A 23893-nucleotide genomic window follows, 5' to 3' on the forward strand; every position below is an offset into this window, starting at 1 on the left:
GTAAAGGGGCCCAGAGGTGCAAGGTGCTGTGTAATGTAAAGGGGTCAAGTGATGCATTGTGCTGTGTAATGTAAAGGGGCCCATAGGTACAGGGTGCTGTGAAGTGTAAATGGGTCAAGTGATGCAGGGTGCTGTGTAATGTAAAGGGGTCCAGTGATGCAGGGTGCTGTGTAATGTAAAGGGGCCCAGAGGTGCTGGGTGCTGTGTAATGTAAAGGGTCCCAGAGGTGTAGGGTGTTGTGTAATGTAAAGGGGTCCAGTGATGCAGGGTGCTGTTTAATGTAAAGGGGCCCAGAGGTGCAGGGTGCTGTGTAATGTAAAGGGGCCCAGAGGTGCAGGGTGCTGTGTAATGTAAAGGGGTCCAGGGTGCAGGGTGCTGTGTAATGTAACGGGGTCCAGAGGTGCAGGGTGCTGTGTAATGTAAAGGGGTCCAAAGGTGCATGGTGCTATGTAATGTACAGGGGTCCAGTGATGCAGGGTGCTGTGTAATTTAAAGAGGCCCAGAGATGCAGGGTGCTGTGTAATGTAAAGGGCCCCAGAGGTGCAGGATGCTGTGTAATGTAACAGGGTCCAGAGGTGCTGTGTAATATAATGGGGTCCAGAGGTGCAGGGTGCTGTGTAATATAAAGGGGCCCAAGGGTGCTGTGTAATGTAAAGGGGCCTAGAGGTGCAGGGTGCTGTGTAATGTAAAGGGGCCCAGAAGTGCTGTGAAATGTAAAGGGGTACAGTGATGCAGGGTGCTGTGTAATGTAAAGGGGTCCAGAGGTGCAGGGTGCTGTGTAATGTAAAGGGGTCCAGTGATGCAGGGTGCTGTGTAATGTAAAGGGGTCCAGTGATGCAGGGTGCTGTGTAATGTAAAGGGGCCCAGAGGTGCAGGGTGCTGTGAAATGTAAAGGGGTCCAGTGATGCAGGGTGATGTGTAATGTAAATGGGTCCAGAGGTGCAGGGTGCTGTGTAATGTAAAGGGGTCCAGTGATGCAGGGTGCTGTGTAATGTAAAGGGGCCCAGAGGTGCTGAGTGCTGTGTCATTTAAAGGGGCCCAGAGGTGCAGGGTGTTGTGTAATGTAAAGGGGTCCAGTGATGCAGGGTTCTGTGTAATGTAAAGGGGCCCAGAGGTGCAGGGTGCTGTGTAATTTAAAGGGGCCCAGAGGTGCAGGGTGCTGTGTAATGTAAAGGGGTCCAGTGATGCAGGGTGCTGTGTAATGTAAAGGGGCTCAGAGGTGCAGGGTGCTGTGTAATGTAAAGGGGTCCAGTGATGTAGGGTGCTATGTAATGTAAAGGGGTCCAGGGTGCTGTGTAATGTAAAGGGGCCCAGAGGTGCAGGGTGCTATGTAATGTAAAGGGGTCCATTGATGCAGGGTGCTGTGTAATGTAGAGGGGTCCAGCGGTTCAGTTGTGGAGAGGGGTACACAGTAGTGACAGAGATATTGAAGGATGCAGGGGGCACAATGGGGTGTTTTTACATTTTACCGTGGGGGGCAGATATAGGATCCGCCCCGGGTGCCAAATGATCTAGGTACGTCTGCCAGGCCACAGGCGGATTCTGCCGGAAAGACGGCGTGGGCGGCTGTCCTTGCCTTGGTATGAGGAGCAGGGATCAGGAGCTCATATGCCATGCGCACTGAGATAAAATAAAGTAAAATATTTTTTTATAAATGCAGTGTACTGCTTAATGTCTGTTTTGTATTTTCTTACTTAAATAGGGTGTTTCTTAAAGGAACAGTAAATACAAAAGTTAAAAAATACTTTATTGTAATTATGTTTGAAATGTGATTGTAAATTTACAGGTAGTGGTATTATACCATGTGATTTACTTTATATATGGCGTTATTATTATACCATGTGATTTGCAGTATAGGTGGTGTTATTATACCGTGTGATATACAGTATATGTGGCATTATTATAGCATGTGCATGTGGTGTTATTATACCATGTGAATAAAAGTTGTATTTTTATCATAGCTTGTAATCTATTTTTTGAGAACTTAACGGAATGGAAGGCTTTAAATGGAGCCGATATTGAAGAAATGGGTGTGGACACTGAAAGGGTGTGGTTACTGAGGGGCGTGGTTACCGAGGGGCGTGGTCACTAGGGGGCGCTGTAATGCTTACTCGCACAGGGCGCCTAAAAGTCTAAGGCCGGCCCTGTTGGTGCAACTTGTTATTGTTAACCTGGGGTCTGCCTCTCTCCATGTACCCACTGACTTGGCTATTGCAGATGTATATATAGTACCTAGAAATTGCATCATAATTCCTTGCCCTGGAGTGGAAGCTGCATGTGCTTCTTTGCAAACTGCTCTGCCTGATTCTGAGGACTCTTATCTTTTGCAGTTATTAGCACAACTCGCACTTCCAGTTCATAAGATGACTCCTGATCAATTAACTAAAATTCAGCAGTTGGTTCACAAACATATGATTGCATTCTCTCGAAGCACGGAAGACTATGGCTGTACTACTGCTTTGGATCCATGAAAGGTATCGTAATATACCCTCTGCACTTTGTCAGGAAGTTACGAGGAATGCTACGGGGGGGGGGGGGTTGATACGAGAGAGCTTCAGTCCTTGGGCTGCTCCCATAGTTCTTGTCCAAAAGAAAGATGAACATTTACGTTTTTTTGTGTGGATTATCGCAGACTAAACTCATATATGCATCGAGAATCGAGATGCTTGCCCACTGCCACGGGTCGAAGAATCCCTAATGGCCTTAGGCCAGGCTCAGCCTCAGTTTTTCTACTCTAGACCTGGCCAGCAGATACTGGCAGGTCCCAGTAAAGGAATACAACCGTGAAAAAACAGCCTTTAGTACCCCTCTAGGACTGTAAGGCCGGGTACTCACGAGCAAACATGTACGGTGAAACCGGTCCGTCGGACCGTTTTCACCGTACATGCCTGCCAGAGGGCTTCTGTACGATGGTTGTACTAACCATCGTACAGAAGTCCGCGCGTAAACACTACGCGGGGCGTGTCCGCGTCGTCGCCGCGACGATGATGCGGCGATGACGCGGCGACGTGGGCGGGCCTGCCATTTAAAGGCTTCCACGCATGCGTCGAAGTAATTCGACGCATGCGAGGGACGGCGGGCGCTCGGACATGTACGGTAGGTCTGTACTGACGACCGTACATGTCCGAGCGGGCAGGATTCCAGCGGACGGTTTTAAAACACGTCCAGGAATATTTGCCCGCTGGGAAAAGGCCCGGCGGGCAAATGTTTGCTGGAATTCGGCCTGCTCGCGCCTACACACGACCGAACATGAATGCTGAAACTGGCCCGCGGACCAGTTTCAGCATACATGTTTGGTCGTGTGTACGGGGCCTGAAGAGTTCAATCGTATGCCTTTTCAGCCTGACTAATGCCCACAGCACTTTCCAAAGTCTAATGAACAGTTGCTTGAACTTTGACTCCGTTCCGATTTACTTGGATGACATCATCATCTTTTCCAAAACATTTAAGGACCATTTGAAGCATTTGGACATCTTGTATGATTTCTAACCCGCATCAGTGTGAACCCAGGCTTAGAGCGCTTTTGATGAGTTTCCATTGACTTTTGAAAAGTTGCACCAAAGATGCAGCATGCAGGACTTTTTAGGGTCCATACACACTGGGCTTAAAAAAAATAAAAATGCTGTTGCCACAGGAATTGGGGGTTTTGCCTGTAGAAACCGCTCAATGGTATCTTATGTGTCCATGAACATTAGGATGTTCAGAGGCATATTTTAAGCTCAGCGTTTAGAGGCAGAAATAAAAACTTTCTGGATTGTGTTTTTGAGATTTTTCCTTAAAGTGCAGTGCACCTGCAGTGTGAGCAGTTACATACGATTTAATGGGGAATAGCTTTCATATTCTTTGTTGCTCTGGAAAAGTGCACCAGTGTGAAAGGGCCTCAGTAGGCAACCTACATTTTAGTTCAAGCAACATTGTTAAAAGTAGAGACATTCAGTAGCAGTAAAACACTTACCCACTGGAGATATTTTTTTATTTGCCACAGTTTTTTCTTTTTTGTTTCCAGACATAACAGGACCTGAAACAGGTTACAAATTATATAAGAATATTCTTAAATCCATTCGGAAAACTAAAGCACTAAGAAATTGAGCATTAGCATCTGTAATTAAAATGGTTCTAAAAGCAGAAAGGGTCAGATCCACGTACCTGCGCGTAAGAATCCGCCGGGCGCAGCGTATCTAAGATACACTACGCCGCCGCAACTTATTTTTTTTTCCGAATCCTCAACGAATTTGCGCCGTTAGTTACGGCTGCATAGTGTATCTTTGGTGGCGTAAGGGCGCATAATTAAAATGGATGTAATGGGGGCGTGTTTTATGTTAATACGTCGTGACCCGACATAAACAACGTTTTTTTTTTCCTGCGCATGCGCCGTCCGTGGGGGTATCCCAGTGAGCATGCTCGAAATTAACCCGGAAAAAGCCAATGCTTCCGACGGTGACGTCATTCTACGCAAATCCCTATTCGCTAACGACTTACGCAAACGACGTAAAAAATTCTAAATTGGACGCGGGAACGACGGCCATACTTAACATTGAGTACGCCACCATATAGCAGCTTTAACTATACGCTAAAAATAGCGCTGCTATACTGCCTGAAAAACTCCTTCACTGCATACTCAATGTAAAAAGATACGCTTGCCGACGTCCATACTTTGCATTACCTACGCCTCATATAGCAGGGGTAACTTTACGCCGGACGTAAGCCTTACGTAAACGGCGTAGCGGCCGCAAATACATTTGTGAATCGGCGTATCTACATAATTTACATATTCAACGCATAAATCTACGGAAGCGCCCCTTGCGGCCAGCGTAAATATTGCATCCAAGATACGACGGCGTAGGAGACTTACGCAGCTCGTATCTTGGCCAAGTAATTCATAGGATGTTATAATGAAACAACATGAATTTTTTTTTTAACTTTAATAAAAATTATATATAAAAAAATGCATAGAATCTAAGTTCCTGCATAATATATATAAGACAAAAAATATAGCAGAGTCTCAAAGTCACACCAAGTGTACATCAATAAGAACAAAAATATGATAATTATGACATTAACAATAAATAAAATAGCAATTACGAGTTATCAATAAATGCGTTAAGGTCAACCTCAACATTTAAGCCAAATGGAGTAAAACACTTAATTTTGTGGATCTAGGCCATTTCTAGTCTGGATATACTACGCACCATTGAATCGCCTCTCCATTGTGGAGCATATTTGTCAATCCCCAGAAAAATGTATTAGTTATTGTGCTCGTTTAGTCGCACACGTAAGGGTCGTTTAGTTCTGCTCACGTATTGAAGCCCGCACGGGCATTGGAGCAGATAGACGACTCTTTCAGCATTTTATGAACAATTTTATTTCAAACTTGAGTCCAGTGCTGGAGGAGATGAATTTATGAGTACGTCTATGGTTGCATCCACTTAGTGTGCAGACTCTACATTTTCTACAATGGTAAAACCCAGTGATATACTCAAAAAAAACTCTCTTTATAGGGGGGGGGGGTATCCAAGATGTTTGGTGCCACTCTATTTCTAAGAGATGGAGCTCCCTTGAAAATGACCTGCGGTTTGTCTGGAAGTGCAGGTTTAAGTACTGGGTCATTAGTAAGAATGTGCCAATGTTTCCCCAAGAGTTTCTTGACACTGAAGTGTTGCACCGAATAGGTGGTTGTAAAGGGGACAATAGGTGCCCTATTGGTTCTCGGTGGCCTCTCTGTGAGTAAGTCCCTCCTATTGAGTAGAGTAACTGAAGGGACACGTGTGATATTGGTGCCATTATAGGCTTTTCTTCATGTTTCTGTCATTGTGGAATTACTTTTGTTTGAAGCATATCAGGACTTTCTTTTTCCTTACTGTTTATAAACCTTTTAGTATTTGGAGATTAAATCTCTTTTCCTCTAGATGTAAAGAGTGCCCCCTTGTCCTCAGCGTTGACCGTAAAGTGAATAACTTAACACCAAGTTCACTATATGGACTTCTTATATATTTGTACATGATGATCATATCCCCCCCTTATTCTCCTCTTCTCCAGAGTGAATACATTCAGTTCCTCTAATCTTTCCATATAGCTAAGCTCCTCCATGCCTCTTATCAGTTTGGTTGCTCTTCTCTGCACTTTCTCCAGTTCCCGGATATCCTTTTTGAGAACTGGAGCCCAAAACTGAACTGCATATTCCAGATGAGGTTTTACTAATGATTTGTACATGGGCAAAATTAGATCTCTCTCTCTCTGTAGTCCATACCTCTCCTAATACAAGAAAGGACTTTGCTTGCTTTAGAAACCGCAGCTTGGCATTTCATGCCATTATTGAGCTTATGATCTACCAAAATCCCCAGATCCTTTTGCACTACGGATATCCCCAGTTGTACACCTCCTAGTATGTATGATGCATGCATATTCTTAGCCCCCAAGTGCATAACTTTACATTTATCAACATTAAACCTCATCTGCCACATAGTCGCCCAATTAGACAGTGCATTGAGGTCAGCTTGTAAATTGGAGACAGCCTGTAAGGACGTTATTCCACTGCATAGCTTGGTGTCATCTGCAAAAACTGAAATGTTACTTTTGATCTCAGACCCAATATCATTTATAAAGATATTAAAAAGTAAGGGTCCCAGCACTGATGTGCCTCTTTTAATCATCAACCATGTGAGTTGCTAAATGTTGTACCTTCATTAAATGTAACCATATTGCTACACATAAGCATAAGCCCTGTACACACGATCGTAAATTCCGACAGCAAAAGTCAGATGTGAGCTTTTGAATGGAAATTCCAACCATGTGTATGCTCCCTCTGACTTTTGCTGTCAGAAACTGCTATGGAGCATACACACAACGGTTTTCCCGACCAATCTAAAAAAAATTGCAGTTTTCTCGTTGGGTGCCTGTCGTGTGTATGAGGCATCAGACTGGTTCACATATCTGCGGTGCATTCACACTCTGCATTGCCCAAAAAACATGTGCGTTTTCTAGGCAGTGTGGTCCGGCTCAGGTGCAAACTCAGGCCCATTATCTTCTATGGGCATGCATCTGATTTGCAGAGGTGTTCCATTGTGAAGAGGACAAAATCCTGACCTGATTCTCATGTAAACCTGACCTGATCCTGATCAAAAACTGACGTGAAACGCTGAACAACTGATTTTTCTCTTCGCAGGGAAAAGGGAGCTGGAATTCGCATCGGACTGGTGTGAACCCGTCCTCATACAAATGAATGTATTTTAAAATGTCCTGTGAATTGGTTGCAGTGTAAGCTGCATCAAATTCGCGTAGGTGTGAACCCAGCCTAAATGTTTGCTTTTGAGCATAATACTGCTTTGAATAGACCCACAATGCACCTGCAAATCGCTTTACAAAAAGAGTCTGGGTTTCTACTTTGTTCCAAAGCTTTTCAGTCTCTGTCAGATCTGCAGTAAACTTTACCGTCCTCTAAAAGGTGACATGTGGTGGATCTGGAGGCGATACTACCTCTGCCTGAACACAAAAATGAAAAAAAAGGCAGGTGTTCAGGATTAGTCAGTACTGTTTCCTGAATGCCTGCTTTTATTTATTTATTTTATTGCTGCATTGCAATTTTACACCGTGGGACTGCACAGCAACTGTTTGTTGCCTATAAAACTCTCCACCCTGAATTTAAAATGCTACAGCTGTGATGTCACAACACGCATACAGCCCTTTAGCCTTGTCCACCTGTTATATTACCATTTGGGTGGGCCAAAAAGGGGGAGGGGGAGCAGTAAAATAGCGCATCACTTTATAATTATTATAATATAATCTAAGCTAAGCTTTTCCTAATCAATAAAGGGTGTTTTATAACTCCACCTATCTTTTTTTTTTGAGACAATAGGGAAAGTTTAGAACACCCTGATGCTTTTTTTTTTTTTGCTGTCTGCATCCCTGCTAAGTCGAGTCATCCCTCTATTTCCCTGGGTACCATTGTCGAAGACACAGAAAATACAGTGGAACCTCGGAATACGAGCATAATCCATTCCAGGAGAATGCTCATAATCCAAAGTACTCCCAAGTTTCCCCATTGAAGTCAATGGAAACTAAAATAATTTGTTCCGCATTGACTTTAATGGGATGCAATACTGCATGTGATGGACTGTAGTGCAGATCTGCAAAATGCAAAAAGCACAAAAAATGCATAGGTGTGAATCCAGCCCAACACATGCTCCTTTGGAGTGCGCCTGCTTAGCGGGGAATCTGTCTACTGATCCCCGCTGAGCAGGTAGATGGCAGGTCCATGTTCGCTCCGCTTATGCAAAGCAGACACAGATACAACCCGCTCTGCCCCATGAGCAGTCGGATGTAAACGGACTGCCTGCACATTTACACCCGAGTGCCATCTGATCCAATCCGCCAAATGGATGGGGGACAAGATACAAGATAAGATCAGATTGGATGTTGGCGGGTGTCAACTGAAGCGTGTCCGTTGACACCCGCCGATTCATAGAGGAGACTGGAAGGTCCGATCGGGGGTCAGCCTGAAGCAGTGACAGGCAGACCCGAATGGTCCACCCGTGTGAAAGGGACCTAACTCTGTTCACTACAGCAAAAGGTTTTGGCTATATGTAATACACTTTAAATTAAATGGTTTGTATATCCTATTTTGTTCTATTAAAGTTGTAGCAAACTCCAACATAATTCTTGAACCTACAGGCAAGCTTGTAATATGTCCTACCTGTATGTACCTTAAATATCTCCTAAACTTGTGCTTTAGAATATATTCACATTGGCTCCAACTGATGATGTCACTGCGCGTGTGCAGCGCACTCTGCATTCAAGGAACACTGAGTGTGTATGCGTGCCTTGATTACAGCATGCATGCATGGTAGTGACATCATTACAGGCTGGCCATTCCAATGGCTGGAGAGCACAAACCCAGAAAGAAGACAGGGCAAAGATGGAAGCACCAGGAGTGGTGACAGCTCAATGCTGGAGGACTCTGCTTGATGGGTAAGCCTGTCATAGTGTCCTAGTATGCAGTACAAAGCTGCAGGGGCCCATTTAAAAAAGAGAAAAAAAACTGGTAGAATTTACGACTGCTTTAAGTCTTACTGTACATTATAAGTATGGTTATAATATATACCTGTATATACAGTAACAAATAACATAACAATACATATTTGCTTCACAGCAGGCTCTTGCTTACATTTTCCTTAAGAAGCGACTTACCATCAATCTATTTACTATTATGTAAAATGTATTTTTATCTTTTTCAGTATATATATATATATATATTGGTGTACAACATCACAAAAGTAGTTAATTAAGCTGTATTCATAATTCTTTATAAAGCAGTAAATGTGACTTTCACCAAACATTCACCAGTGGTGAATCAGTCACTGTTACTTGCAACACATGCACCTGAAAGATTCACACGCAGAGAATGTTTGGTGAATATCAAAATTGCTGCTTTATAGCAGGACTGTCACTAGTCTGCTCATAAATAATTTAGATTGTGCAGAATGTGTGCTATATGTTCTATCTGGTACAATAAAATAACATTAGTAATAAGTATAATGATAATAAAGTAGCATAATTAGCTAATTTGCCCTTACCAATAGAATTCAGGAAAGTGAAAGCCAATATTAGAAGCCATAGTTTTGCAAGTCCAGAGAGTACCATGACTGCAGGTACAAATGTAAGTACCTGACTAGCTGGCTTGCCTTATATTACCTAATACTTGGCATTATTCCCAAATACACGAATGGTTCATCCTACTTCTATTAAAGTTGTCATAGCATCTAAGCTATTAAAATCCTTTAACCCTTACATGTTGTTAATGGGAAAGTACATAGCTCCCAACTGTCCCTGATTTCGAGGGACTGTCCCTGATTTCGAGGGACTGTCCCTGATTTCGAGGGACTGTCCCTGATTTCGAGGGACTGTCCCTGATTTGGAACAAAATCCCTCTGTCTCTCTTTCCCCATCATTTTTCCCTAATTTTGGTCTGATCTATATAGTTCTATATAAGGTGCACTTTTTATCTTTCAAAAAGTGTTTGCCCGTGCTAAACCCTTCATCCAATTTCTAAATTGCTGCATTTGTAAATTTCATAAGCCAATATAGATGAATAGTAGTGGTGTCCTATGCCTACATACTTTTGCTAATTGGTGTCCCTTGTTCCCTTATCAGAAAGTTTGAAGATACGGGAAAGTATATTACATTTACAAGTGTGCAAATATTTTGCATTATTATTGCAGTGTTTACCTTAGTTATATGTAAAGCCAAAACTATTCATTTTGGTTTTGGATAAAATATGGAAGGGTTAGAACCTATGTAATTTTTTCGTATTGCTGTCTATGTTCTAGCTGAGTAGATTCACTCTCATTATTGGGTCTGGTGAACATTGTATCCAGTGAAGGTAGAAGGTGTTGAGGAATCCACCATTTTTTAATTTGTCATAAGAAACAGGAAATTATAAGTAATATTCTGGTGAGTGGCAGGTGATTTACAACAAATGATATTTTGGGGCCTTTTTTTTTTTCTTAGGACTTGTCAAAGGTTTGTGCGTCTTAATTTGTAGGTTATATCTTTTTTTGTTATTGAATGAGTAGGAATACTGTGTACTATTCTCTCACATGAGGGGGAGTGGTATCTAAGGGCCCCCAGATTTCAATATGCCCTCCTTTCCACGGACCCCACAACCACCGGACAGGGTTGAGGAGAAGAGACCCTTGTCCTCATCAACATGGCAAGGTACCCCTCACCCCCCCCCCACCCATGTTGAGGGCATGTTGCCTAGTGTAGCTCAGGGGAAGGGGCACATGCTTGTCCTCCCCTTCCTGGTCAGCCAGGCTGCATGCTCAGGTTAAAGTGGTTGTAAACCCACTAACAAAAAAACAAAAACAAAAGAAACCTGCAAGACAAAGGCATAGCATACTTACCTTAGAAGCCCCCGCAGCGATTCTCGTACACTGGCCTAGCCGGTGACACCTTCCCCAGGAGTTACTTCAATTGCCATCGCTTCAGTGTGCATGTGCCGATGACCTTGGCCCATGCTGATACAGGGGATGTCTCCTAAACCGTGCAGGTTTAGGAGATACTCGGGGTAGCTACAGGTAAGACTTATTATAAAAATTGGTTGTAAAGGGTTTACAACCACTTTAAGGGTCTGGTATGGATATTTGTTTGTATTTGGATATTTCTCCCTGCTATTTTGACACCCTCTCACCTATTAGCACAGAAAATAGGCAATTTTATTTTACAGATTCAGTTCCCATTGATCTCAATGGGATTTTGTTTCAGCATCTGAACTTCTTCGAAGTGCGCCAACAAATCTTGAACTTAACCCAAGGTGGATGGGCTCATCCATGCTTTGACCAAGGCTTATCGCCAATATGCGTTAGCCACTGTTTCTTACTCATTGATATGCTACAATAAAGAATAAAAGGATTTTTGGAGTTGACGGCTGTTCCCTTCATTTTGACTTACCTGTCTATTAGTGTTGCGAGAACTCCTCAGCCTGAACACCCTCAAGATGGCTCCCTTCAACTCCTGATACATTGTGGTTCCACTGTTTTAGAGCGATGCATCAGCTGCTTGTGTGGTTGGGCTCACCCCCAGTGTAAAAAAACACCAGAAGTCCAATATAGCACAAAGGTAGCTGAAGGCTTTCCAGATTGTCTTAGCAATCAATGGCTACCTTTTTATAGCAAGGCACAGATTTCCAGCACACCTGGAAGACAGAATGAATGAGTGAATGAGACATTGTGTATGAATGTCACAGAAGTGGGTAGCATGAATATTTTGGAAGTGCTTGTGACAGTGATAGCTAAAGTAGCTAACATTCGACATTGTGCCCCCTTTTTAAATTTAAGTAAAAAACCTGACTGGAATCTTAACTATTCCCTACTCTTTCCAACACTAATAAGAAAAATGGATTTTGTAGCTCCCACTGAGTCATCGTTTTCTTTAGGTCGCCACTTCTCCACCTGCAGATGGTTTCTCCCTCCCTGCATGAAGATGGAGCACAGGGGTATAGTCTGGACTCAAAGGACTTCCGTTGACTTTTTATAAAGGGACTGTTGTTTTTTCGACCAGTTGTTCCATATATTGCTGTTTCAGTATCCTGTTGTTGCCATATCTTGTTGCTTTATTATCAAGAGACAGCGTTCCCCAGATCCCTACCGAGCTGCAAAATACAGTTTTTCTTAGGTTTTTGGTAGCAGAACAACATAGGGCATTGCTACGCAAAGGAAATCATCATTCATCTGACTCTACCCAGAGCTTGTGTCTTTATTGTACTAACCGGGCACCCCGAGCAAGAGGGCGATGCAGAAATAGATTAGATAGACAGGAATTAATTGAAATAACAGAGTAGCTAGAGGCTATTTGGCGTTTACATTTTCTATTATTAAAACACTCAACCAGAGAATAAAACCCCAAAGACATTAGCCTTTAGAGGGCAAACACCCTCAAATTGTAATAACTAGCTTTCTTTTTTAATTTCAAAGTATTTTATTTTGAGATAACAGAAAAATACATTCCTCAAGCGACAGCAGATGTAAAGCTTAGATACAAAACAACGCCAGCCAAACATATGAATGAGCAGCGAGCATACTGAAACAGAATATACAATGGAACATCAGATATAAGAGTACCATGGTGAAAGTAATGCAAAAAAAAAAGAAAAAATTAAAAGAAAACAAAAAACAGGTTCCTAGCCAGCCGGGCGATGGCATCTCCCACCCCCCGGTACCCCATATGGGAACTAACTGTACCGGGTAAGGAGACCCCACCACCCAGTCCCACCAACCCTTTCTAGGAGGTTGAGAAAAATTGCCATGGTGAATGTCATCCGTAAGAGAGAAGATGGAGAAAAAGAAAAAAAATAACAAAACCAGAACAATACTCTGTAATGGAGAGTTAATGTAAGGCAACCTGTCGCTCTTGCCTGTAGACTTTCTTAACAAAAAGGCTGGGGGGGCAGAAAGGGAGGGAAAGAGAGGAAAGGAAGGGACAAAAGCCAGAGTCAAGGGAAGAGGTAGATAAAGAAAGATAGGAGAATCAGACTGGGCTCACATCCAACTAGCTTTTCTTTTTTATAGACATTGATGTAGAATATCCGTTTGTCAATATATACTCGCAACCCTACCTTCTGTTGTTCCTAAAGTTGTATCTTTATAGGAGATTAAATGGAAGACAAATTTATGAGCTCAGCGTCAGATGCCGCGTACACACAATCATTTTTCGGCATGTAAAAAACGACGTTTAAAAAAAATGAAATTTAAAATGATCGTGTGTGGGCTTCACATAATTTTTGGGGTTCTTAAAAAACGACAAAAAAATAATTCGAACATGCTGCATTTTTTAACGACCATTTAAACAATGTTGTTTTTCGGGTTGTAAAAAAATGATCGTGTGTGGGCTAAAACAACTATAAAAAAACTTACGCATGCTCAGAAGCAAGTTATGAGACAGGAGCGCTGGTAAAACATACTGTCGTAATGGAGTAAGCACATTCATCACGCTGTAACAGACAGAAAAGCGTGAATCGTTTTTTACTAACACAAAATCAGCTAAAGGGTGACGTCATCCGAATGGAACTTCCCCTTTATAGTGCCGTTGTACGTCACCGCGCTTTGCTAGAGCATTTTTTTTAAACGATCGTGTGTGGGCAATGTCGTTTTAATGATGAAGTTGGAAAAAACTTTGTTTTTTCTACATGCTGAAAAACTTCGTTTTTTACATGCCGAAAAATGATCGTGTGTAGGCAGCATCACTTACTTAACTAGATAATAAACCTTTGCCTTTACTTTTATGTGGTAAAATTTAATTCTGTTTGTTTTTGCCTTAATTTTCCAACACAACTGCACCTTACAAATATAAGGCTAGATTCACGTACGGCGGCGTATCTTTCTGCCGGTATCCCATTTGCACTACGCGACGTAAGATAGTGAGGCAAGTACTGTATTCACAAAGCACTTGCCTCCTAAGTTACGTCGGCGTAGCGCAAATGGCCCGGCGTAACCCCGCCTAATTCAAAATAGGCAGGTAGGGGGCGTGTTGTATGGTAATGAATTCACGATTCATTACCATACATGTAAATGAAGCACCGATTGTACGGCGCATGCGCGCGCATGCTGGGTATCACGTCACAAATACTCCTTGCTTTCGACGTGAACGTAACCTACGCCCAGCCCCATGCTGAATCGGCTTACGCAAACGACGTAAATGATGTGAAATTAGACGGCTGTCCGACGTCCATACTTAACATTGGCTGCTCCATCTTTTTGGTGGTTTATCTTTACGCCTGAAAACGTCTTACGTAAACCGCGTATCTTACATGCGACGGGCGAGCGTACGTTCGTGAATAGGCGTATCTACGTCATTTACATATTCTCAGCGTAAATTGACGTACACGCCCCTAGCGGCCAGCGTAAATATGCAACTAAGATACGACAGCGTAGGAGACTTACGCTGGTCGTACCTTAGCAACATTTAAGCGTATCTCAATTTGAGCATATCGCTTAAAAATACGACGGCGCGGATTCGGACTTACGACGGCGTATCTACTGATACGCCGTCGTAAGTCTTTATGAATCTAGCCCGTAGTGTTACTTACAATGGGTGTATGTACAATATATAAATATACAGCACTAGCAATATCTCTCCTTTAAAACGCACAATCCTTTTCTATATTTCTTAGGTAGTACATCCTCTTCCAGTATACAGTATATACTATATACTCTTTTCTCCTCCTATTTTTTTAATTGTGTAAAGTGTTTCTCCGCTGCTTTCTTTTCACCTTGTGTTCTCTCCTACTATAAGTGGAATCTAATTATTTTTCTCTCTTGCAACATGCTCTCGCTTTCAATACAGATTACTACCATTTATTTTTCCTGCTCACTGACCTGTTCATAACAACATTTTTATTTCTCTTTTTTTTTTTTACTGACGATAATCACCTTTCTGTTTCTTTCCTTCCCCAACCTCTCCAACTTTTTTTCATTATTTTTTTCATTATTCATATCTTCCTTCAAATATTGCACAACTCACATCAAAAAAATCTAATATATATGCAGTTGGCAGGAAGATAAAAGACTAATGCCGCGTACACACAATCGTATTTTCCGTCTGAAAAACCTTGGATGGTTTTTCTGACAGAATTCCACTCAAGCTTGACTTGCATACACACGGTCACACAAAAGTTCTCTGAACTTTCAACCATCAAGAATGCAGCGACATACAACACTACGACAAGCCGAGAAAATTAAGTTCAATGCTTCCGAGAATGCGTTGAATTGTTTCCGAGCATGCGTCGGAATTTTGCACGTTGGAATTGCTACAGACCATCAGAATTTCCAATTGGATTTTTTTTTTTTTTAGTCGGAAAATTTGAGAACCAGCTCTCAAATCTTTTTTGGTCGGAAATTCCGACAGGAAAAGTCTGATGGAATTTCCGACCAAAAGCTCACATCAGACTTTTCTTGTCGGAAATTTTGACCGTGTGTACGGGGCATAAGGAGGATTTTGATAGGAACAGGTCAGTGTGAGCAAGAACAATAAATGACAATATAAAGTATATTAGAACAATAAGGCTCTGTTCACACTAGTGTGATTTCAGATGCGACTTGAATCACATTGTTTTTAATGATGGCCGTTCACATCAGTGCAACTCAGCAGGGCGCCATTTTGGAAAAAGGTTCCTGTACTGCTTTGATGTGATTCTAGCACAATTTGTGTCCCATTAAACATGCAAACCACATCCAACTTGCTTCCGAGTTGGACTACATAATTGCCCTGAAAGTTGGCCAGGAGAAGCTCTAGCATTCTAAACTGAATGGAAGGCATAAAGCACAGGGGGACTAAAAATGATTTGGAAGTTAAGACTCTGTATACAGAATATAAAGGAAACACCACAAAAACACAAATGTTTATTTTGAGATTAAGCCTGGGTTCACACTATTGCGAATTGGATTCGGATTTTTCCGCATCCAATTCCCAATAGCAGGAAATGTTGACCGTCTTTCTTTGGAGCAGTTCACATATCTCCATAGTGGCACTGTGTTTCAAGTCTGAATTCAGCCCAAAATTCTGGCTGAAATCAGACCTGAAACGGTGATGGCGACACACTGGACCCCTGCTGTGAGCTGCATGCAAAGACAGTGTAAACCAGTGGCGTAACTAGAGACTTCAGGGCCCCGGTGCAAGAAATCATAAAGGGCCCCCTGCACAGTGACATGACAGTCAGGTGGACCCCTCACACTGGCTGGCGGCAGTCGGGCACCTCACACGAGCGGGTGAAGGCCCCCCCAGACTTGGCTGAATTACAGGGCCCAGGCGAAATGATGACTGCTGAGACACTGATAATTCCGTCACTGGTTAAAGGTGTGTTATGTGCAGAGTCCGGGGTGTGCTACGTGCAGAGTCCAGGGTGTGCTACGTACAGAGTCCGGGGTGTGCTACGTGCAGAGTCCAGGGTGTGCTACGTACAGAGTCCGGGGTGTGCTACGTACAGAGTCCGGGGTGTGCTACGTGCAGAGTCCGGGGTGTGCTACGTGCAGAGTCCGGGGTGTGCTACGTGCAGAGTCCGGGGTGTGCTACGTGCAGAGTCCGGGGTGTGCTACGTGCAGAGTCCGGGGTGTGCTACGTGCAGAGTCCGGGGTGTGCTACGTGCAGAGTCCGGGGTGTGCTAGGTGCAGAGTCCGGGGTGTGCTAGGTACAGAGTCCGGGGTGTGCTAGGTACAGAGTCCGGGGTGTGCTAGGTGCAGAGTCCGGGGTGTGCTAGGTGCAGAGTCCAGGGTGTGCTACGTACAGAGTCCGGGGTGTGCTACGTACAGAGTCCGGGGTGTGCTACGTGCAGAGTCCGGGGTGTGCTACGTGCAGAGTCCGGGGTGTGCTACGTGCAGAGTCCGGGGTGTGCTACGTGCAGAGTCCGGGGTGTGCTACGTGCAGAGTCCTGGGAGTGCTACGTGCAGAGTCCGGGGTGTGCTAGGTACAGAGTCCGGGGTGTGCTAGGTACAGAGTCCGTGGTGTGCTAGGTGCAGAGTCCCCGGTGTGCTACGTGCAGAGTCCAGGGTGTGCTACGTACAGATTCCGGGGTGTGCTACGTGCAGAGTCCGGGCGTGCTATGTGCAGAGTCCGGGGTGTGCTACGTGCAGAGTCCGGGGTGTGCTACGTACCGAGTGCAGATGTCAGAAGTGCCAAATTTCTGCTGAAAAAAAGCCTGGAGTAAAAGTATACAGTGCAAACACTGTCTACACCAATGAAAGATGCAGCCACAGCACCTGTGATCATCATTATCATGCTGATGATTACACTGTACTTCATGTGACTGTACTGTATATAGGCTGTACAGTGTGATCATCAGCATGATAATGATGATCACAGGTGCTGTGGCTGTATCTTTCATGGCTGCAGACAAAGTTTGCACTGTATACTTTTACTACTCTTGTCAAAAGTAGTAACAGTATACTATAGCAACCACTGCAGTCTGAGTCTCAATTCAGTACTATACTAGCCTGCTGGCTGGAATAAAAAAAAAACAAGTACTGTAAAGAATGTATCAGGCTGCAGAACAGTTGGACGTAAGCTGGGATGGAAAGGGTGTCAGGCAGACAGTCAGTGTGTGGACTACTAGTTTGTAATTCCCAAATCTGAGACTGGAGGCTGCAGGATGTGTTCAGTGCAGATTTATGTGAGGGGAGAGCAGAAAGTAACAGGAGGTATTGCTTCAAGTCGCATCAAAGTCACTGTAAAAATCGTGGCAAAAATTGCACGACTTTCAAGTCGCACAAGCGTGAAAGGAGCCTAACGATTGGATTTTACTACCGTGGGTACTTTGCCCGCCCACGCTAGTAAAATCCGATCATTTTTCCCTGGGCATGCGCTGTGAAGACTACGGAAAAATATGATGGCTAGCAATGTTAACTGAAGTTGGCCCATCACATGCACAAAAACCTGCTTTCCATTTATACAGCTTTTTGTGCGTCACCAAAATTGATGACGCTGTCTAATCTGACAAATTGTGGACTGACACAATAGGATTGTGCTTGTGCTCTGAGCAAGGAACTAAATGCAAGTAAATGTCCCCAGGACCTGCAAACCTTCTGTGAAGAATCATTCTTCTGATTCTAATCATTTAAGGTTGAGTGAGAGCTTTAGTTCCCTTGCTTGTCAGTAGACTCAGCAAGTGAATTGAAGAATCGATTCATTGAATCGGTTCATTTCAGTGAGTGACTCGAAATGAACCGATTCAGTTAAAAGAATCAAACTTCCCATCACTAACAGGAGATAGTGAACTGAACTGGAAAGGAGAAGGGGGTGGGGATCGGGTGTGTGAGTGTCTGATCACTGAATAGTCTTACGGGGAACATGTGTAGGCAGTGGAGCATGTAGTACACAGAGGGAAGGGAAGTAAAGCTGGGGTGAAAGATGCATCAGAAGAAAGTGAACGTAACTTTTCTCCTCTCTCACCTCGATCAGGAACTTCTCATGCGTCTGGAAGCCCTCGGAATAATTTGAGTGCACTTTGTGTAGCCATTGGCTGAGGAGGCAGAAGCACCACCCCCTGCTGCCTTCCCAGCCAACGGGGCCTGCTCTGCCACCAGGCTGGAGGAGCATGACGGCCGGGACACCCTTCATCCAACTCGGCCAGCACCCGATCCCTGGAACAAACAGCACGCGCCAGCGGCGGTTGGGCACCTCACACGGGTGGGTGGCGGGCCCCCCGTACTTGGCGGAATTAGAGGGCCCAGTCGCAACGGCGACTGCTGCGACACTGATAATTCCGCCACTGGTGTAAACCCAGCCTAAAGCAGAATTCCAAATATGGAATTGTGTTTCATTGGTCCAGCATGTAAATACCATACCTGTGGGATGCTACTAGGAGCTGGAAATCACTGCAGTAAACACCGATACTTCAGTTACATCCGCTAGCTTCCATGTCCTGTGCCAAGCGGCTACCCTGTTGCATTGTGAACACAGGAGGTTGGTTGCTCGGCATGGGTGCCATTCAGAAAATGCTTTGCATTTTAAATGGTTCTCTGATTGGACAAGGTGGAGAAGTGAGACAGTGATGTCATGCTTGTCTCCTCGTCTAATCAGAGAATGTTGTGCAGCTGCAGCTGCTCGGTACAGGACCCAGAATCTAGTGAAGATAACTGGAATAGCAGTGTGTACTACAGTGATTTCCAGCTTCTAGAGGGATCCCACAGGTATGGCATATACATATGGTAGTTAAATTGCTCCAAGCTGGGCCAATGTAACTGCATAAAATACTATGACTGGAATTCTTCTTTAACCACTTGCCGCCCGTGTTATAGCCAAAAGACGGCTACAGCGTAAGCTTAAATTGCTGGGAGGGCGTCCATAGGCATCCTCCCATTCTCGCACTTCCCGCATGTCCCCTGGGGCACGTGGGAGGCATCCTCTGTGATCACTGAGCCAATGACAGCTAATCACGGAAATAAACGTGTGGCGGTTATCGTTTTTGCTTTCCTTCACACTGTCAGAGTGAAGGAAAAAGAAGCAGAGCCTCCTGTTAAAGGGACATCAGTCCCATTAGTGCCCATCAGTGTCCACCAGTGCCACCTATCAGTGCCCATCTGTGCTTTCAATCAGTGCCTCATAATCGGTGTTGCCTATCAGTGCCGCCTACCAGTGCCTATTAGTGCCCATCAGTTCCGCCTAATAGTGTCCATCAGTGCCACCTATCAGTGCCAACTTTTCGTGCTGCCTATCAGTGCCACCTATCATCGACACCCATCAGTGCAGCCTCATCAGTGCCCATCAGTCCAACCTATCAGTGCCCATCAGTGCAACCTCATCAGCGCACATCAGTGAAGGAGAAAAAATATTATAACAAAATATGAAAAACATTTTTCTTATTTGATCTATTTTTATTTGTTTAGCAAAAAAATCAAAAAACCCAGTGGTGATTACATAACACCAAAAGAAAGCCCTATTTGTGTGAGAAAAATTATAAAAATTTCATATGGGTACAGTGTTGCATGACCGCAAAATTGTCATTCAAAGTGTTAGGCCGCGTACACGCGATAGGATCGCCAGAGGACAACGGTCTGAAGGACCGTTTTCATCAGTCCAAATCAATCGTGTGTAGGCCCCATAGGTTATTTAACCTTCGGTCAAAAAAAATGAGAACTTGCTTTAAAATTTAACCGATGGACCCCTAACCGATAGAAAAAAACGATCCTTAGTATGCAAAAGCATCGGTTAAAAACCTGTGTATGCTCAGAATAGGCCAATAGAAGGAGCAGTGGCTCCGAGCGCGTAGCCCAATCAGCCTTTATTCTCCCTGTCTGACCCTCCTCCCGGAAGTGTTCCTCGGAAGTAATCACGTGACCTGAGAGGCTGGAACAGGCCTCATCCTGAAGGCCACAGGACAGGCCTGAAGACTCCACACATTCTGCTATCTTCACTTCTAAGCAGCCCATGGATCCGGGACGAGGACTACAGGATGTTACAGATGAGCCTTCTTTCCTTACCTTCATGTAAGTGTGTTTTGTACAATGTGTCATTAAAAGAACCTCTTTAATACTGCACTTAGGTGGCGCTTCCTTTCTCTACCCTTCTTTTGTTTATACACAGTAATACATATGCTACTCTTTTAGTTTCTTTTTAACTGCTAAGTGCTGCAGCAGGGGTAAAAAAAAAAAAAAACTGTAATGGTTGATACCCCCTACAGGTGGTTCTCAAAAAATTAGCATATTGTAATAAAGTTCATTATTTTCTGTAATGTATTGATAAACATTAGACTTTCATATATTTTAGATTCATTACACACAACTGAAGTAGTTCAAGCCTTTTTATTGTTTTAATATTGATGATTTTGGCATACAGCTCATGAAAACCCAAAATTCCTATCTCAAAAAATTAGCATATTTCATCCGACTAATAAAAGAAAAGTGTTTTTAATAAAAAAAAAGTCAACCTTCAAATAATTATGTTCAGTTATGCACTCAATACTTGGTCGGGAATCCTTTTGCAGAAATGACTGCTTCAATGCGGCGTGGCATGGAGGCAATCAGCCTGTAGCACTGCTGAGGTGTTATGGAGGCCCAGGATGCTTCGGTAGCGGCCTTAAGCTCATCCAGAGTGTTGGGTCTTGCGTCTCTCAACTTTCTCTTCCCAATATCCCACAGATTCTCTATGGGGTTCAGGTCAGGAGAGTTTGCAGGCCAATTGAGCACAGTAATACCATGGTCAGTAAACCATTTACCAGTGGTTTTGGCACTGTGAGCAGGTGCCAGGTCGTGCTGAAAAATGAAATCTTCATCTCCATAAAGCTTTTCAGCAGATGGAAGCATGAAGTACTCCAAAATCTCCTGATAGCTAGCTGCATTCACCCTGCCCTTGATAAAACACAGTGGACCAACACCAGCAGCTGACATGGCACCCCAGACCATCACTGACTGTGGGTACTTGACACTGGACTTCAGGCATTTTGGCATTTCCCTCTCCCCAGTCTTCCTCCAGACTCTGGCACCTTGATTACCGAATGACATGCAAAATTAGCTTTCATCCGAAAAAAGTACTTTGGACCACTGAGCAACAGTCCAGTGTTGCTTCTCTGTAGCCCAGGTCAGGCGCTTCTGCCGCTGTTTCTGGTTCAAAAGTTGCTTGACCTGGGGAATGCGGCACCTGTAGCCCATTTCTTGCACACGCCTGTACACGGTGGCTCTGGATGTTTCTACTCCAGACTCAGTCCACTGCTTCTGCAGGTCCCCCAAGGTCTGGAATCGGTCCTTCTCCACAATCTTCCTCAGGGTCCGGTCACCTCTTCTCGTTGTGCAGCGTTTTCTGCCACACTTTTTCCTTCCCACAGACTTCCCACTGAGGTGCCTTGATACAGCACTCTGGGAACAGCCTATTCGTTCAGAAATTTCTTTCTGTGTCTTACCCTCTTGCTTGAGGGTGTCAATGATGGCCTTCTGGACAGCAGTCAGGTCGGCAGTCTTACCCATGATTGCGGTTTGGAGTAATGAACCAGGCTGTTTTTTTTTTTAAAAGCCTCAGGAATCTTTTGCAGGTGTTTAGAGTTAATTAGTTGATTCAGATGATTAGGTTAAGAGCTCGTTTAGAGAACCTTTTCATGATATGTTAATTTTTTGAGATAGGAATTTTGGGTTTTCATGAGCTTTATGCCAAAATCATCAATATTAAAACAATAAAAAGGCTTGAACTACTTCAGTTGTGTGTAATGAATCTAAAATATATGAAAGTCTAATGTTTATCAGTACATTACAGAAAATAATGAACTTTATCACATTATGCTAATTTTCTGAGAACCACCTGTATGCACTGCTCCAATCAACAAACAACAATGATGCTCAGGTAGTATGTACCATGTAGATTTGAGTGTGCAAAGGGTGGCAAGTCAGACTGTTGCTGTCCGACACTTCAATGTGCTGCCAGTAGAGATCTAGAGCCACTGCCTGTGTGTGAGATTAACCGTCAGACTGTCCTACATGCTGTCAGCACAGGATATTTTACCATTGCTGCAGCACTTAGCAGCCAAAAAACTCTAGAAGAGCAGGATATTTATTATTGTATGAGTGTACATGAGTGCATTGAGCTTTAAGCTTTATGACAATCATTACAGAATGGATTTACATATTTTACATCTTGGTGCTTAATCATAAGGCCCTCTGGTAAAATCATACACACACACACACACAAAGAACATGTTCTCGTTTTACTGGTCCTAATCTGGTGGCTTAGGTATTGTGACAATGTGTATATAAATATCTGCAATGACAGTAATTCAACCAATGATGGGAACAAATGTTTGGCCAATAGCAATACAAAAATAAACAGCCACCTATAGATGCATGTAGGGAGGTTGCCTACTGTGTTTAGTTAGATTACTTGGCTGCCTAGTTTGGGAAAGAGGACAGGAGTTTAGGCAGAAGCGTGCTGGGATCTGTGGTCTACCTCATCGGGACCCACGTAATAATGGACACTGCCACGCTGCATTCTCAAACTATGGGCCTTACCCAAACCAACTTTACCTGCACAGGTATGCTGGGGCAGCTGCAACTAGTAGGAATGAGCTTGGTCGTGTTCAGTATCCTAGTGCCAACCCACCTGCCCGTTCCCGGCAGGAAGCCGACACTGCACACCACTATTCACAGGCAGTAAGGCCCTGTACACACGATCAGTCCAAACTGATGAAAACGGACTAAAGTTCAGTTTCATTGGTTAACCGATGAAGCTGACTGATGGTCTAATGTGCCTACACACCATCAGTTCAAAAAACGATCGAGTCCAACGCGGTGATGTAAAACACAACGACGTGCTGAGAAAAATTAAGTTCAATGCTTCCAAGCATGCGCCGACTTAATTCTGAGCATGCGCGGGTTTTGAATCGATGCTTTTACGTACTAACCGCCGGTTTTGATCGATCGGTTAGGCGTCCATCGGTTCAATTTTAAAGCAAGTTCTAAATTTTTCGAACGAAGGATAACGGACCGATAGGGCCCACACACGGTCGGTTTGGACCGATGAAACTGAACTTCAGTCCGTTTTCATCGGTTTTGTCTGACCGTGTGTACAGGGCCTAAGACATGTCTCAGTCTGCAGCTCTCACTGCCTGTGATAAGTGGTGTACAGTTTTGGTTTCCTGGCAGGATCGGACAGGTGTGCTGGGAATATGTTTCCGAACACGCCCAAGCCCATCTCTAAACTAGAGTTAGTTAAGGAAAGTAAGTTTTACCCTGTTGTACATGTTATGCTAAATTTTCGGTAAAATTTGTTCAACTGCCATGAGCCTGGTCTGAAGGTATTCTAAAGGGGTGTATGTTGGGTGTTGGCATGACTAAGCACTAATTCGAGTGTGAAACGCGTAGGCTGTTTTCCCTGTGTTCTGCTTGTTTTGTAGTGCATTTTTTAACAATTTTTTACAATAAAGACAACC

Source organism: Rana temporaria, chromosome 11 (genome assembly GCF_905171775.1).
Source record: "Rana temporaria chromosome 11, aRanTem1.1, whole genome shotgun sequence".
In the NCBI taxonomy this organism is placed as follows: Eukaryota; Metazoa; Chordata; class Amphibia; order Anura; family Ranidae; genus Rana; species Rana temporaria.